Here is a 16,699-nt window from a genome sequence, read left to right on the forward strand (position 1 = left end):
TGTCAAGCAAGTGGACAGAGAAGACCTTACTGCCTTGCTCTGAGCCCTGGGAGGCCCTGAGAGATGAAATAACTGGGATTTATCCTCATGATTTGACTGAAACTAAAATGGCAGAAGGAAATATTTGAGTTAGACCTCATGAAAAACATTCAGAATGAGAAGATTGTAGGACATTGGCAAATGATGCAAGGCACGATGTGGGGTTACCATCACACAGGTTCAAAGGAGCCCTTGCCAATTCTATTTCAGTGATCTCTAGATTGGCAGGCAGCGTGTATGTGTGATGGCCGTGGAATCTTCTCCATGGAGAAGGTAAGGGGCTAGACACCTTTGCAGCTTTTTTCTTTCTGCCTGTAAACTCTAGTATTATTTTCTCCTGATTCATATACCTTTGTGACAATATAAGGATAAGGTAATGATCAAAGTCAGGCATGCTGGGTGTCAGGCTCCAATGTGGAGAGATCAAAACTGAGGGGAAGAAAGGGAAATCTTGGAAGAATTTTTCATGCCATTGCCAGAACCTGGGTTCTGACTAGGAAGAGCCAAGTACATCGTGAGGGACTGAGTCTCTTGCAGTCTGCCACAATCATAAGACTGCTTGGCTTATATTTAGTACCAGGATTCTGTGTTTGCCTCAGGTGTCCTATATTGATAGGTAGAAGCAGGTAGAATCGTGCATACCTGGTCAAGTAGTGAGGGGTCAGGCTGATCTGGTCATGTTATCTGATAAAAATCATTGAGAGATGATTGTGTACAAAGGTCTGTCAAAAAGGGGATGAAAGGGAATTTTAGTCACTGGGAACACAGAATTATTTCCTGTAAGCAAATACAGAGACCAAGACTGGTCAAATGATAGTACTGAGCGTATCTCTACCCCATCTCTTCTGTCCATTACCCACACAGTCTATCTCCCCGGATCTTCCCCTCACGCATGTGTTCCTTCTCATCTGTCTGTTGTCCAGTAAAAAAAACTTGCTGCCATCAAGTCGATTCTGAATCATAGTGACACTACAGGATACAGTAGAACTGTCCCATAGGGTTTCCAAGGAGCACCTGGTGGATTTGAACTGCTAACCTTTTGGTTAGCAGCCAAGCTCTTTACCACTGTGCCACCAGTCCAGTAGGCAGTCAGTAATTGAGGATTTGAGAGAGAAGGGAAGAGTAAACAAAAAAAAAGTGGAAATGGAAAGGCGACAAAGATAAAAAGGAAAGATGAGAGCAAGAATCAGAAACACATAGAAGAGGGTAGAAAAGTAAAGAGAAAGAGAGAAAAGAACATTTCTTCCAAGGGCTTCTAATGGGATGTGACTGGGTTCTGGTTGCCAAATGAAACAGAGATTCTGCAACCAATTGGACCCTATGAAGTCAGAGTACTTCTATTCCTTAGCTTAAGTTTCAATACTCCTTGTAATGCCTAGCATCAGGTGCCCATACCGGAAGATCACAGGAAACTGTCTTGGGGACAGAAGCAGGAAAGGAAAGAGTAAGGACTGTAATGTGATGTCGGGAAGGAACTCCAGATCAGGATGTCTGGCTGGGTGTCTACTATAGCTGTCACTGGGATATTGAAACAAATCATTTCACCACTTCCTGTCTCATCATCCCCTCTGCCACGTGCTCCCTGTTTTTCCTTCTGTGCTAGGCTCCTCCCTGAGTTTCTACCACCCAGCCTGGGTTCAAAGCTCCCCATAGGGGAGGTGAGCATTGTTTTTGGAGTCATGATTTTGGAAGCATGGGCTTCTAGGTGCCCTTCCTTTGGCGTAGAGAATTGAGAGCTGAATAATGCAGTCATTCCTGGGACAACCACGCATTGTTTCCCTTCCTTTCTCTTCCTCTACCTCTGTATTTCCATAACTGAATCAGGTTTCCTGAGCTCCTGCTGCCACTCAAGGAACTTATATTCCCTCCTTGATCTGGGAGCCATAAACTCCCTTTGCCCTAGCCCCATTTGTACGGATGGGAAAACAGAAGTTGGAAGAGCACATGTTGAGCAGGATATGCCCAGGATCCAGAAAAGAAGTTGAAGTGAGGACTTTGAGGTTCTGACTTTCTCACCTATACCTATACAAACTCTGGAGATCAGACAAGGAAAGTCTTCCAGACTTCTACAGGTTACTCTCACAGAACAATTCTACTTCACATCCTGGCATTTGGTATAGGAAAGATCTTAGCTAAAATGTATAATAATAGGAGCTGAAATACCAGGAACAAGGCTGCCTCATAAGGAAATGAACAAGTTCTTCATCACTTTCCCATATGTGTTCATGAACACCCAGAAACCACCTGCCAAGAAGTCAGCATTTATTAATGGAAGACCAAGGGTAAACCAATTCAAATCCCAGCTCTATCACTCTCCAGCTGTGTGATCTTGATCAATTCGCTCAACCTCTCTCAACCTGATTTATTACTTGTGATCTGGAGAGGTTTATTCTTACTTCATAGGCTATCAAGGAACTTCCGTAGGAAGATTATCATGGAAGATGCTCATCTGAAGAGCCAAGCACATTACATGGGACACAGCAGTGGTAAAAAGTATAATTTACCTGTTAAATTCCCTTTATCTGAAGGGGAGACTACCTCAGTGAGAAATTTATCTTAGTGGTGGTCAGGTCTTCGGTCTGCTCACAGTGTGCCTATTGTAGCATTGAGCACACAGACAGACAAACTTACTACATCTAGGACCAGGGAGTAGTAGTGGAGTCTCAGGTCCTGCAGGGTTTAGAGTGGGAGTGAGTAAAAAAGCTGGAGTATTTATCCTGTTATTAAGGCCCCAGTTGAGAGTGGGAATTCCCTTGGGACACTGAAAAAAGACCTCTGGGATGGTGGAAAGAGTTAGCAAAGTGAGGCCAGGAACTTTGGGCCTTGATGGGGAAGGGAATGATAAGATAGCAAAGAAGATCTTTGAAAGTTTACTGCAGGTAGGAAGGGGGTAGGCAGATAGATCCCTAAGCACAAATAATCTAAAAGGCTTTTTAGTATAGGAACAAATTTTAGGATATTTTCCTAATTTGGGATATTTTGCTAATTCTCTCTACCCCAAATATTTGCTTCCCTGTGTTTCTTTTGGGCAAACTACTCAATTTCTCTGAACGTTAGCTCTTCATCTGTGAAATGGGAAGATGATAAAGATAAGATGATATATGCAAAGCATGTACCATTTTGCCTTGTGTATGCCAAGCAGTCAATAAAAAGTTTGAATTATTTTGTTATTTTATCCAACCCAGCGATCATTCTACTATATGCAAAGAACTATACTAGATGTTAGGGCAAGGAGATGAAGGATTGTGTCCCTGTCTAAGGAAATCACAGTTGGGCTTGGAGAAATGGGCAGACATATAAAAACTAATTACAATTGAATGAGCTATATGTAGACATATGAAAGACAAAGAGGCTCATTTGTCTGAGGAAGAGTTAAGTCTGTCAGAGAGAGTTAAGGATTTAGAATTTAGAAGTATAAGGTGGACTTGGTGGGAGGGGCGCACCAGAGAGAGGAGATAGCATGTGCAAGGCAAGAGACAATGGGAATGTTCTGGGAACCAGTGGAGTCCAGTTCAAGGTCAAAATATTCACAAATCTTTCCTAATACTCTGAGCCCCGATGGCTATCCTTTCTCTCCTCTTGCCCACACCACATCTTATCAAATGCTGTTGTGCTACAGTCCACTTTAAATTTTGCTGATGTAATGATGGTGTGTAAGTTAAGTAATAGCTCTTAGCCTCTTGTTCCTCATGTGTAAAAACGGGGCATGTATTACCTACATTGTGGGGTTGTTGAGAGATATCATATGAGAGATTACATAAAAGGCATTTAGCGTACTGCCTAGCACATAGTAAGTCCTCAAATAAAACAAAAATTGCTTTTGAGGCAGTTCTGACTCATGGCAACCCCAGGTGTGTCAGAGTAGAACTGTGCTCCACAGGACTTTCAATGACTGAGTTTTCAGAAGCATATCACTAGGCCAGACTCAAACCACCAACCTTTAGGTTAACAGCTGAGCATGTTAACCATTTGCACCACCCAGGGACTTCAGGTCTTCAGTAGATTGTTATTATTATTATATTTGAGTTGGCTTCCTACACAATGGAACTTGTGAAGGAAGAGATGAATTAATTTTTCTCCGATAATGCTTAGAAGATGATCATCATGATGCCAGGAATTGGGGGAAGAATGCTGAATGAATTGATGGAATTCTAATCAAATGTAGGCCAGGAAGCTTGATGTAAGACAATCAGAAATCAGTAAATATATATTGGTGACTTACTATGTACCTGACATTGTCCTGGAGATAAAGATGTTTGAAAAGATTCTTGGTTTTAAGGAGCATTAAATAGAGATGGTGAGAGAAGACCTAGTGGGGGCTGGCATGGACCAGATGATAAAGAAGAAGGAAAGGGCTTTGTTCTCTGAGCATTTAGCTTCCCTGGTGACCTCACAGAGGACTTCTACTTCAGGAATTAAAAGTTTCAGGAATCCTGGGTTATGGCCCCCACCCCATTTAGTTCCTCCAGGGACACAACTGGTTCTAACAGACGAAATTTAAGGGTAAGTGGCAATCACAGATCAACGAGACGACTCAAGTTTTCTAGCAGCCCCACAGTGCTCAGAGCCAAACCTAGATTATCCAATATTCCAATGGGACTCAGAAACAGACATGGCTGCTCAGTGTTAACTTGGGGTACCACTGGATAGATTTTATGCAGCCAACAACATAAATTCTACAGATAATTTTTGATCACCTATTATGTGCCAGGAAACACTGGTGGCATAGTGGTTAAATGCTAAGGCTGCTAACCAAAAGATGAGCAGTTTGAATCCACCAGGTGCTCCTTGGAAATTCTATGGGGCAGTTCTACTCTGTCCTATAGGTCACTATGAGTTGGAATAAACTCGACGGCAACAGGTTTGTTTTTTTTTTTTAAATTATATTCCAGCATTTAAGCATTGGAAATGTAGCAAAGAACAAAGAAGACAAAATACATATTCTCACAGAAATTCTATGCTGGTAAGACAGACTTTCATTAAAAATTAATATATAACATAAAACAGGTATTGGAAAGTGCCATGGAGGAAAAAAAAAAAAAAAGCAGGATAGGAAGTAGAAAATGACCGGAAGCACAATGTTAGGCAGGGTGGTCATAGTAGGCCTTTCTGAGAAGGTGACATTTGATCAGGCATCTGGATAAAGTGAGCAAGCAAATCATGCAGCTATGTGAAGGACTATTCTCCAGGCAGAGGGAAGAGCGGATGCCAAAGACCTTAAGACCTGGAATATGTTTGGTAAATGTGAGAGACCATCAGCCCGTTGCTGAAGTGGAGTGATTGAGAGGAGAGAGTAGGACATGAATTTGAAGGGGTAGCCAAGGTCTAAGTTTTGAAGGGTGTTGTAAACATGATTTAGACAGGATTTTATTTGAAGTCTGATGAAATCTACTGAAAGATTTTGAACAGGGTTCTGTCATGCTGTGATTTAAGTTTTAAAATATTCACTCTGGGTTCTCGATAGGGATGTAGGGGGATAAGGGAGAGTGGGAAGCTAGTTGGAAAGTTATTGTGACAGTCAAAGAGTGAAACGATGGTGGTTTGGAGTGGCAACAGTGGAAGCAATGAGAAGTGATTACTTTTGGGATATGATCTGAAGGTGCAGCAGACAGGATTTTCTGACAAAATGATTGAAACGTGGGGTTATGAGAATATTATATGATTCAAGGAAGGCTTCGTTTTGAGCAAATGAGTGAGTAGAAGAGCTTTACTGCATGGGAAACCCTTAGCGAAGTGTAGATTTATAAGGATGGAAGGATAGGGGAATCAGAGTTTTGTTTTGGACATGTAATTTTGGAAATGTATGTTAGATAAGCAAGAGTAGATGTCTGGTCAGCAATTTATATTTACCAAGCTGAAGTTCAGAGTAGATGTCTGAACTGATAATTTGTGAGTCACCAAATAAGAGATAAAGTCATGAAAAATGAGATAATCTAAAGAATGAATATAGAGAAGAGACTCTGACATCAGAGGTTGGGAACAGATGAAGTAATCAGAAAAGGATATTCGGAAGAAGAATCTAGTAAAGTAGAAAGAAAGCCTACATAGAATGTTGTTCAGGAAGCTAGGAAATAGTGAGTACTCCACTCTGCCAAGTACTGCCACAGGGTTGACTAAGATGAAATTTAAGAATTGATTACTGGGTGTGTTAACACTGTGGTCATCGGAAACCTTGGTGCTGCAGTTATGTGTAGTGATGATATCTGTAGTGTGACAGTGGCAGTAGGTGGTTGAGGTAAGGTAGAAGATAATTGGATATGAAGAACTTGAGAGACTGAGAGACCAGAGATCGCCTACATGGATACTGAAATCACTGAGAAGGATGACAGAGTAGAAGTGGAAGGCAGAAGTAGAAGCGAGTCTGTTGTTAAAATCTTCAATGGATGAAGAAGAGTGATCAGAGATATGGAATGGTTTCGACACAATGGGATAGGATGTAGTGACGAGGAAAAACAAGGGCAAATCCCCATCTGTAAAGAACATAGATCAGATCATTGAATTTTAGATGTAGACCTGGGATCTATGTTAACCCTCAAAACTATGCCTCATTGCTGATGCCTATCCAAAAGAAAAGGAGCAGCAAAATAAATGACCATGTTTCCACTTAGCCTTAGACTGTGCCCCTCAGTCCTAGCTATATATCTCCTGACTTAGCCTATGTTTTCGGCCCACACTCCTTGGAACCACAGCCTTTACTTATTCTTGCCACTTCTGTTCTCTTTCAACTCTGTCTAGGCCCCTATGACCTCAGTCTGTGTCACCTCACCCTCACTCTTGATCACACGATCCAAACCTGGATCACTTTTAATGTCAACCATAAACTGCCCAAGCCAGCCTGTGTTTTCTCAGCTTTTGTCAGAATCTTTCCCTAACCCAACCTGGGTATCTTCTATCTTGACTGCTCCCAATACCAGCTTGTGGCACCTCAAGTCAAGACTACCACTGCCACATAGTGTGTGTCTCCCCAGCCTAATTCAGACATTAACAATACAGGCCCTGTGAAGAAGCACCACATCAACCCAATGTGATCCAGTCTTCAGGTGAGACAGATGAGCTTATCACTGAGGAGAAGAGCCGGCAATCTAATGCAGGATCTGGATGTCTCTGTGGGATGAGAGGAGGAAGTAGGAAGGGAGGAGGAAGTGACCAGGTACAGGCCCAACAGGAGCTGTTGGGATGTATCTTGAAGAGTAGTTCAGGTCAAAGCGCATAGGGAGTTCCTGTGAAAACTGACTTCCCCTCTCAGGACCTGGCAGAACAGGAGGTGCTGAGATCAGTTGTGGGGTGAAAGTATCCACCTTCACTATTAGTATTAATGATTAATAATTCCACACCCAGTATTACTGAGTAATAATTAATATTATTTACATTGATCCTCAAGTATCTCACTGGATCCTCTCCCAAATCCTGTGAAATGGGCAAGACCAGAATTATTGACCCCACTTAACAGACAAGGGAACAGTCCAAGGAGTGCAGAGGTTAAAGGCATCACCAAGGTCATATATGGGACTCAGCCTACTTCCCCACCCATAACCTTCACCCACAGTTATGTCTCATATGTCACACCTAAGTAAACAGAAAATGAAACAAAACAAAACCTCAAAACTCCAAAACAAATCAGACAGAACAAAAACTAATAGATAATAGATAGCCTTGGCTAGTTATGACTGAACCCCACCTTTCCAAATCACAATCAGAAAGCACACAAAACAGGCATCCATTTGTGTATTCTAAGGAGGCTCTATTTTTCAGCAGGCACTGAAAGGAAGGTAGGCGAAGGTGGAGAGAAGCACAATGATTACTGAGAGCAGACTAAACTCTGTCTCAAGGGAGGCATGATTGAAAGCCATACAATGGGGAGAGAGTAGACGCAGGAGCTTGGGTCAGGAGTCCCAGAAGACTGAAGACTTGGGCAGAGAGGGACCCTAGAATCACCCCTGGAGAAGAGACCAGGTCCTTCTTTTCCTCATGGATGGGAGCTGCTGTTTATTTTTCTTTTGGGAAAAGTAAGAGATTATGAGGATAAAGCCAGATCCTCCCTTTCCAAACCCCTCTTTCTCACCCTTCTCTCACTAAGAGAGGAACACTGCATGCTTTTTTTATTCCTGAAACCTATGGAAAATGCCAAAAATTGAGCCTCATGCAGAGGGGTGAGAATACCTCAGGGCACAGATGGTGTGAAAGAGTCAGGAGAACAGAGGACAATGAAGGAGCGAAGACTGATGAATCATTAGGCATCTAAAACAGAATAGGTAAATTGTGAGATTGAGGTGCGCGGGCAAATAAACTGGAGGGCTGATGATGTTTAGCAGGAGCACATGGGAAGTAAGGAAGACAGGGGCACTCAGGCAAGATGTGACACTACTTGATAGGAGATGAAGCCAATGATTTAGGGAGGGAAGAAGCTTGTAAACATGTCTAGTGGTTTTTATTTTTCTGGTAGAAATGAGATCCCGTAAATGGTTTTCAGCAGGGAAGTAAAATACGTGTTCTGTCACACTGTAGTGGATGGATTGAAGTAGGGGGGTGAAAAGCTAAAGAGGAGGTTTTTATACTGATGCAGGTTAAGAGATGTTGAGTTGTGAATTAGGGAAGATACAAAGTGCAATGATAAGTCCACAAAGATCTTAAGCAAGGCCTGGCATGATATAATTTTCCTTTTTAAGTGGTCTTTGTCTATGGGGTTGCTATGAGTCGGAATCTACTTGACGGCAACGGGTTTGGTTTTTTTTTTTGTCTCCAGTATAAAGAGTGGATTATAAAGGTCCAAGATTCTTCACAGAGGCTCATTAGAAGGGTTTTGTAGTCCACATAGAAGATGTTGCTGTTGTTCTTGCGTACTGTTGAGCCAATTCCAACTCATAGCGATCCTATAAGACAGAGTAGAAACTGCCTCATAGGATTTCCTAGTTTGTAATCTTTGTGGGAGCAGAACATGAGGTCTTTTCTCCCACGGAGCAGCTGGCTGGATTCAAACTGCTGACCTTTCAGTTGGCAGCCAAGAATATAACCATTAGCTAGGAGATGATGTGACTTAAATAGGAGCAGTTAAAGGGGGAAAGAAAAAGAGTAGGCATCCAAACCGAAAAAAAAAAGAAAGGGTGTGAAGGATGAGGTAAGGGTTGAATCTAGGATAACTTTTCAGTTTCTGACCTACCGACCGGGTGGTTGGCAGTAACATTTACTGAGAGGGACAGTGCATGGGGGAGGAAAAAATTGTGAGTAGGTAATATGATTTCTGTTTGGGGGCGTATTTTGTTTGAGATGCCTGTGAGACATCTAAGTGGACATGTCCAATGTTGCTGTTGTTAGGTGCCATCAAGTCAGTTCTGACTCATAACAACCCTATGTACAACAGAACGAAACATTGCATAGTTTTGCACCATCTTTTTTTTATATAATCATTGCTATGCTTGAGCCCATTGTTGCAGTCACTGTGTCAATCCATCTCCTTGGGGGTCTTCTGCTTTTTTGCTGACCCTTTACTTTACCAAACATAATGTCCTTCTCCAGGGACTGGTCCTTCCTGATAACACGTCCAAAGTATGTGAGATGAAGTCTCCTTATCCTCGTTTCTAAAGAGCATTCTGGCTATACTTCTTCCAAGGAAGACTTGTTTGCCCTTTTGCCAGTCCATGGCATATTCAATATACTTTGCCAACACTATAATTAAAAGGCATCAATTCTTCTTCATTCTTCCTTATTCATTGTGGTGATTGAAAATACCATGGTTTGGGTCAGATGACCCTTAGTTCTCCACTTGCTTTTTAACACTCAAAGAGATCTTTTGCAGTAGATTTGCCCAATGCAGTACATCATTTGATTTCTTGCCTGCTGCTTCCATGGGCGTTGATTGTGGATCCAAGTAAAATGAAATCCTTGACAGCTTCTATCTTTTCTCTGTTTATCATGATGTTGGTTATTAGCCCACTTGTGAGGACTTCTGTTTTCTTTATGTGTAATGCATACTGAAGGCTGTAGTCTTTGATCTTCATCAGTAAGTGCTTAAAGTCCTCTTCACTTTCAGCAAGCAAGGTTGCATCATCTACATATTGCAGGTTGTTAGTAAGTCTTTCTCTAATCCTGATGTAGTGTTCCTCTTCATATAGTCCATCTTCTTGGATTATTTACTCATCATACAGATCGAATAACTATAATGAAAGGATACAACCTTGATGCATACTTTTCCTGATTTTTAGCCGTCCAGTATCCCTTGTTCTGTTCAAATGGCAGTCTCTTGGTCTATGTACCGATTCCACATGAGAACAATAAAGTGTTCTGGGATTCCCATCCTTTGCAATGTTATCCATAATTTATTACAATCCACACAGTCGAATGCCTTTGCATAATCAAGGAAACACAGGTAAACATCTTTTGGTATTCTCTGCTTTCAGCCAAGACCCATCTGGTATCAGCAATGATATCCCTCATTTCATGTTCCCTTCTGAATCTGCCTTGAATTTCGGGAAGGTCCCTGTTGATGTACTGCTGCAACTGCTTTTGAATTACCTTCGAAATTTTTCTTGAGTGTGATATTAATGATACTGCTTGATAATTGCCATATTCTGTTGGATCATCTTTCTTTGGAATGGGCACAAATATGGATTTCTTCCAGTCGGTTGACCAGGTAGCTGTCTTCCAAATTTCTTGGCCTAGACAAGTGAGCACCTTCAGTGTTCATCTCAGTTGGTATTCTGTCAATTCCTGGACCTTTGTTTTTTGCCAATGCCTTCAGTGCAGCTTGGACTTCTTCCTGCAATACCATCAGTTCTTGATCATGTGCTACCTCCTGAAATGGTTGAACGTTGACCAATTATTTTTGGTACAATGACTCTGTGTATTCCTTCCATCTTCTTTTGATGCTTCCTGTGTCGTTCAATATTTTGCCCACAGAGTCCTTCAATATTGCAACTTGTATCTTGAATTTTTTCTTCACATCTATCAGCTTGAGAAACGCTGAGTGTTTTCTTCCCTTTTGGTCTTCTAACTCCAGGTCTTTGCACATTTCATTATAATACTTTACTTTGTCTTCTCGAGCTGCCCTTTAAAATGTTCTGTTCAGCTCTTTTACTTCATCATTTCTTCCATTAGCTTTAGCTGCTCTACATTCAAGAACAAGTTTCAGAGTCTCGTCCAACATCCATGTTGGTCTTTTCTTTCTTTCCTGTTTTTTAAATAACTTTTTGCTTTCTTCATGTATGATGTCCTCGATATCACCACACAACTCAACTGGTCTTCAGCCACGAATGTTCAATGCACCAAATCTATTCTTGAAATGGTCTCTAAGTTCAGGTGGGATATACTCAAGGTGGTATTTAGACTCTTAAGGACTTGTCTTAATTTTCTTCAGCTTCAATTTAACTTGCATATGAGCAATTGATGGTCTGTTCTGCAGCTGACCCCCAGCCTTGTTCTGACTGATGATATTGAGCTTCTTCATAGTCTCTTTCCACAGATGTAGTCGATTTGATTCTGTCTTTTCCATCCAGTGAGGTCCACATGTATAGTTGTCATTTATGTTGTTGAAAAAAGGTATTTGCAGGGAAGAAGTCATTGGTCTTGCAAAATTCTATCATGAGCTCTCCTGCATTGTTTCTGTCATGAAGGCCATAGTTTTCAAGTACTGATTCTTCTTCTTTGTTTTCAACTATTGCATTCCAACCACCAGTAATTATCAATGCATCTTGATTGCATGTTCAATCAATTTGAGACTGCAAAAGTTAGTAAAAATCTTCAACTTCTTCATCTTTGGCCTTAGTGGTTGGTGTGTCAATTTGAATGATAGTTATATTAACTGATCTTCCTTGTAGGTGTATCAATATTATCCTATCACTGACAGCATTGTATTTCAGAACTGATCCTGAAATGTTCTTTTTGATAATTAATGTGATGTCATTCCTCTTCAATTTTTCATTTTCAGCATCATAGACCCTATAATTATCTGACTCAAAATGGCCAATATCAGTCCATTTCAGCTCATTAATGCCTAAGATTTTGATCTTTATACTTTCTGTTTCATTTTTGACACCTTACAATTTTCCTAGTTTCGTACTTCGTACATTTTTCTTTATCATTAACGGATGTTTGCGTCTGTTTCTTCTCATTTGAGTCATGCCACATCAGCAAATGAAAGTCCTGAAAGCTTTACTCCATCCATGTCATTAAGGTCAACTCTACTTTGAGGAAGCAACTCTTCCCTAGTTACATTTTGAGTGCCTTCCAACTTGAGGGGCCCTTGTTCTGGCACTATATCAGACAATGTTCAGCTGCTATTCTAATAGTCAGTTGGAAATACTAGCCTGGAACTCAGAGTAGAGTCTCTACATTTGAGAATTGCCTGACTAGAGATGATATAAAAGCAAGGGGGAAGGAATGAGAACACCTCGGGGACTGTGAGTATAAAAGAAGAATAAAGGAGGAGAGAAGAGGAGGAGAAAGTGAGGGAAAACAAGAAGAGATAAAAGGTCAGTACAAGGGAAGTAGTGGAAATGGAAGCTAGACTGAAAAGAACTGAAAACTCAATGAGAGATGAAGAAATGGAGATTAAATAAGGTTAAGTTTTTAAAGCAAGTTTTTCTGAGAAGGGGAGCAGAATCAAAGAGTGTTGCACAGGAATAAATAAAACTAAGGAATGAAGGGTTGTATTGATGTTAATCAAGATGAACTTTTTAAAATAAGCTACAGATTTGCATGGGAGGAGGGAGATGGTAAAACCTAATAACATTTGTAAAATGCTTTACAGTTTACTAAGTCTTTCTCATATATGACCCATCTTTTTTCACTACAACTCCATAAGATGGGCATGGGAGATATGGTTATTGCTTTCATTTACAGGTGTGGAAGCTACAACGTTACACATATAAGTGATTCACATCATTTTCTACAAGTACAGAGATGGCACAATCTTGAACCCAAGGCTTCAATTCTAAAATATTTCCCTACACCAGGATAATTAGTCTGAGTTTTATTTCTTCTAAATTGAGCATGCTGGACATGATGAAGACAGTAGGGTGTCCTGATTTACGAAATTGAATTTGAAGGGAGGAAACTAGAGTTTCCAGGCTGTTTTCCTAGGCACCTTTAAGTAGGTTTAAACCACCAACTTTTTAACTGGTTTTCCTGCACTTAACCATTTGTGCCACCACCCAGGCACCCACAGTGAATTTTCCGGATAAGAATTTAACTTAAGCAGTGATCTACATCTTTTAAAAAGCTTCCCTGGGTGACATGAAGACCACAGAAATCTCTCTTTCCACTGTATACTCCCTAAAGGCTTGCTGTATTGGTAATTAATATCCTGATCACCCAATTACTTTATAAGTGCCTTGCAGGCAAACAACAGGTATTATGTTTCTCTGTGTATGTTCTTCAGGCAGAAATAAAATTATGTGGATCAAAACATGGAAATGCAGGAAGAAATGAGGAACACTGGAAAGGGTAAATATGTGAATACATATAAATGCATATTGACTTTACAAAAGATAAGTAGAATTAAATAGAGCTGAAGTGTTTTAACATTCTAGCAGTTAACTCCAACATGGTTATTAAAGACCCGATCACTCACAATCTCATGTGCTTTTCATCACTGCCCCCATGACTTTATACCCTCAGACTGGAGTCAGGGAACGAGTGAGGTGCTGTTTCCCCTCCACTGACTGCTTTATCTGACCCTTGTCTGGATACTTTGACTCTAATCTATACGCACTTAATGTAGTGTATATCACTTTAGCCTTCCCTGACCATGACCCTAGATCCCTGTTTCCTACAAGCAAGATCTGGCAATTTAGCCAGTATATCCTCTGTTCTATTACATAATGTTCAACCATGAGATTCTCCTGACCCCAAGCCTGTTTTTTCTTTGTATTGCCTCTGCCCTGATGCCAACTTTTAAAAAATATTATTTTATTATGTTTTTGGTGAAAGTTTACACAGCAAATTAGGTTCCCATTTAACAATTACTACATGAATCCTTCTGCTGTAAAAGCTCTTTTTAAAGTGTTAACAAGCAGAGACGTCACTTTGAGGACTAATGTGCGCCCAACTGAAGCCATGGTATTTTCAATTGCCTCATAATACCTGTGAAAGTTGGACAATGAATAAGAAAGACCAAAGAAGAATTGATGCCTTTGAATTATGGTGTTGGTGAAGAATAGTGAATATACCATGGGCTGCCAGAGAATGAACAAACCTGTCTTGGACGAAGTACAGCCAGAATGCTCCTTAGAAGTTAGGATGGGGTGATTTTGTCTCACATACTTTGGACATGTTATCGAGAGGGAACCAGTCCCTGGATAACGACATCATGCTTGGTAAAGCAGAAGGTCAGTGAAAAAGGAAGATCCTCAAGGAAACAGATTGCAACAGTGGCTGCAACATAATGGGCTCAAACATAGCAACAATTGTGAGGACGGTGCAGGACCAGGCAACATTTCATTCTGTTGTACATAGGTTCGCTGTGAGTTGGACTGACTTGACACCTAGCAACAGCAACAGTACAAATTGTTCGGTAACATTGGTTACATTTTCCACAATGTGTTAACATTCTCGTTCATTCCAGTCTGGATATTTCATTTCCAGTAATCTGGTTTCCCTGCCCCCCATACTCCTTCATCTGTGCTTTAGAATAAGTGTTGACCATTTGGTCTCATATAGATTTTTTTTTTTTTTTAAAGTGCACGGTACTCACTGGTAATATTCTTCATTTTATGAGCCAATCTGTTATTTAGCTGAAAGGTGACTTCAAGGGGTAGTTCTGGTTCAAGGTTTATGGAGTACCTCAGGGCAATAGTCTCAGGAAGTCCTTTAGCCTCAACAGGTCCAGTAAGTGTGGACTTTGCAGGAATTCGAGTTCTGTTCCACATTTTTCTCCCCTTCTATCAGGATCCATCTATTTTGGTCCCGATGAGAACAGTCGTTAGTGGTAGCTGGGCACCATCTAGTTCTTCTGGTCTCTGGGTAGTTCTGGTCTCTGACTGTGGTTTGTATAAACTGTTAGCTTCTTCTCTGAGTCTTTGGCTTCCTTTTTTCTTTTTTGATCTGGACAAGAAGAAATTGATAGTTGTATCTTAGATGCAGCTCACAAATGCTTAAGACCCCAGACACTACTTACCAAACTAGAATGTAGAACACAAACTTTGTGAATGGTATATGCCAATTGACCAAGTTGTCCCAAGAGACTATGGTCCTAAGGTTTCAAACGCATAATACCAATCCTGCGAGATGCTTGGTTATGTCTAAGAAGCATCTGTAACTGTGCGCCCTATGTGCTATATGAATATACGTGCATGCACACACGTATATATACATATAAAAACATACATTTATGTATGCACACATATATACACATAAACAAACCTATACACATATATGCATACATACACACATATGTAACTACACATATATTTTTGGTTGTTATTGCAAAGCGTTTACCAAAAACATTCTTTTGTGTGTGTGTGTGTATGTGTGTGTACTTCTGAATGACATCATTTACTTTGGTAAGCTGTGTGTGCATTTCCCACATTCAGTGGTACATTTCCAAAATAACAAGTGCCTACTAACAAGTGTCTGTCTACTATCTAAAGAGTGATTTCCCCTCTCCCCACTCACCCATTCCTACTAACCACCAAGGAACACTGGTTTCTGTATGTATACCTATTTTTGTCTTTTTTATAAACGTGAGATCATACAATATTTGTCCTCTTGGGATTGACTTATTTCACTCAGCATAATGTCTTCCAGATTCATGCACATTATGAGACTCATCATTATTCTTTATGGTAGTGTAGTATTCCATTGTATGTACCACATTTTGTTTATCCAGTCACCAGCTGATGGGCACTTAGGTTGTTTCCATCTTTCTGTTATTGTGAATAGTGCTACGATGAACATAGGTGTGCTGACACCAACTTTTGCCATTTAAGGTCTATCCCAGGTTCCCTTCATATTGCCTGAATCATCAGTCTGGCTGTGCTTAGTTAGTATAGGCTCTACTTTTAAAGGTCCTATGTAGGAACCCCACTTTTCCAACATTCCAGGAGCCCCAATTTATCATGGGGGTGTGCTGAGTCCACATTCCCTCAGGACCAAGAGTTAGGCAAGATACAGATAGGTCTAGGATACTTCTTGGGTGGTGAGTGAGTGTGACTAGGATACAGTGCCCTGAAATTGCTTCTATAAGGTATTGTTGGGCGTTAGGGCAAGCAAAGTCCAAAAAGCTCCTGGTAAAACTAGCTTTCTTCTCAGGTCTTTGCAAAATATCAGGCATTGAGGTCAGTTTTAGGTAGAAAGAGCCTCTTTATTATTTCTGTACTTTTAGTAATTACAAACCACATAAATAATGGCTTCTCAATTATTTATTTAGGTCCTCCCATCCACTCTGAGTTAGGAAGAACTGAGATTATTCTTCTCACTATAGGAATAACGAAACAGATCAAAGATCAGGGAAGTTAAGTGTCATGCCAAAGTTACAAGCTGAAATCAGTTTGTAACATGTATGGAAAATAAAACTCTTAATAAATGACCTTGGTCTGGTTAGGCTGGAGCTCTTGCCCTTTCAGGTCACAGTCAGGATGGGTGTTAGTTGCAGTTTATATGTTATAATTAGGCTCTTTCTTAGGAGACACTGTAGGAAAGAGGCTAGGGGTAAGGTAAAGTACAGCAA

The sequence above is a fragment of the Elephas maximus genome, chromosome 7 (assembly GCF_024166365.1).
Source record: "Elephas maximus indicus isolate mEleMax1 chromosome 7, mEleMax1 primary haplotype, whole genome shotgun sequence".
Lineage (NCBI taxonomy): Eukaryota > Metazoa > Chordata > Mammalia > Proboscidea > Elephantidae > Elephas > Elephas maximus.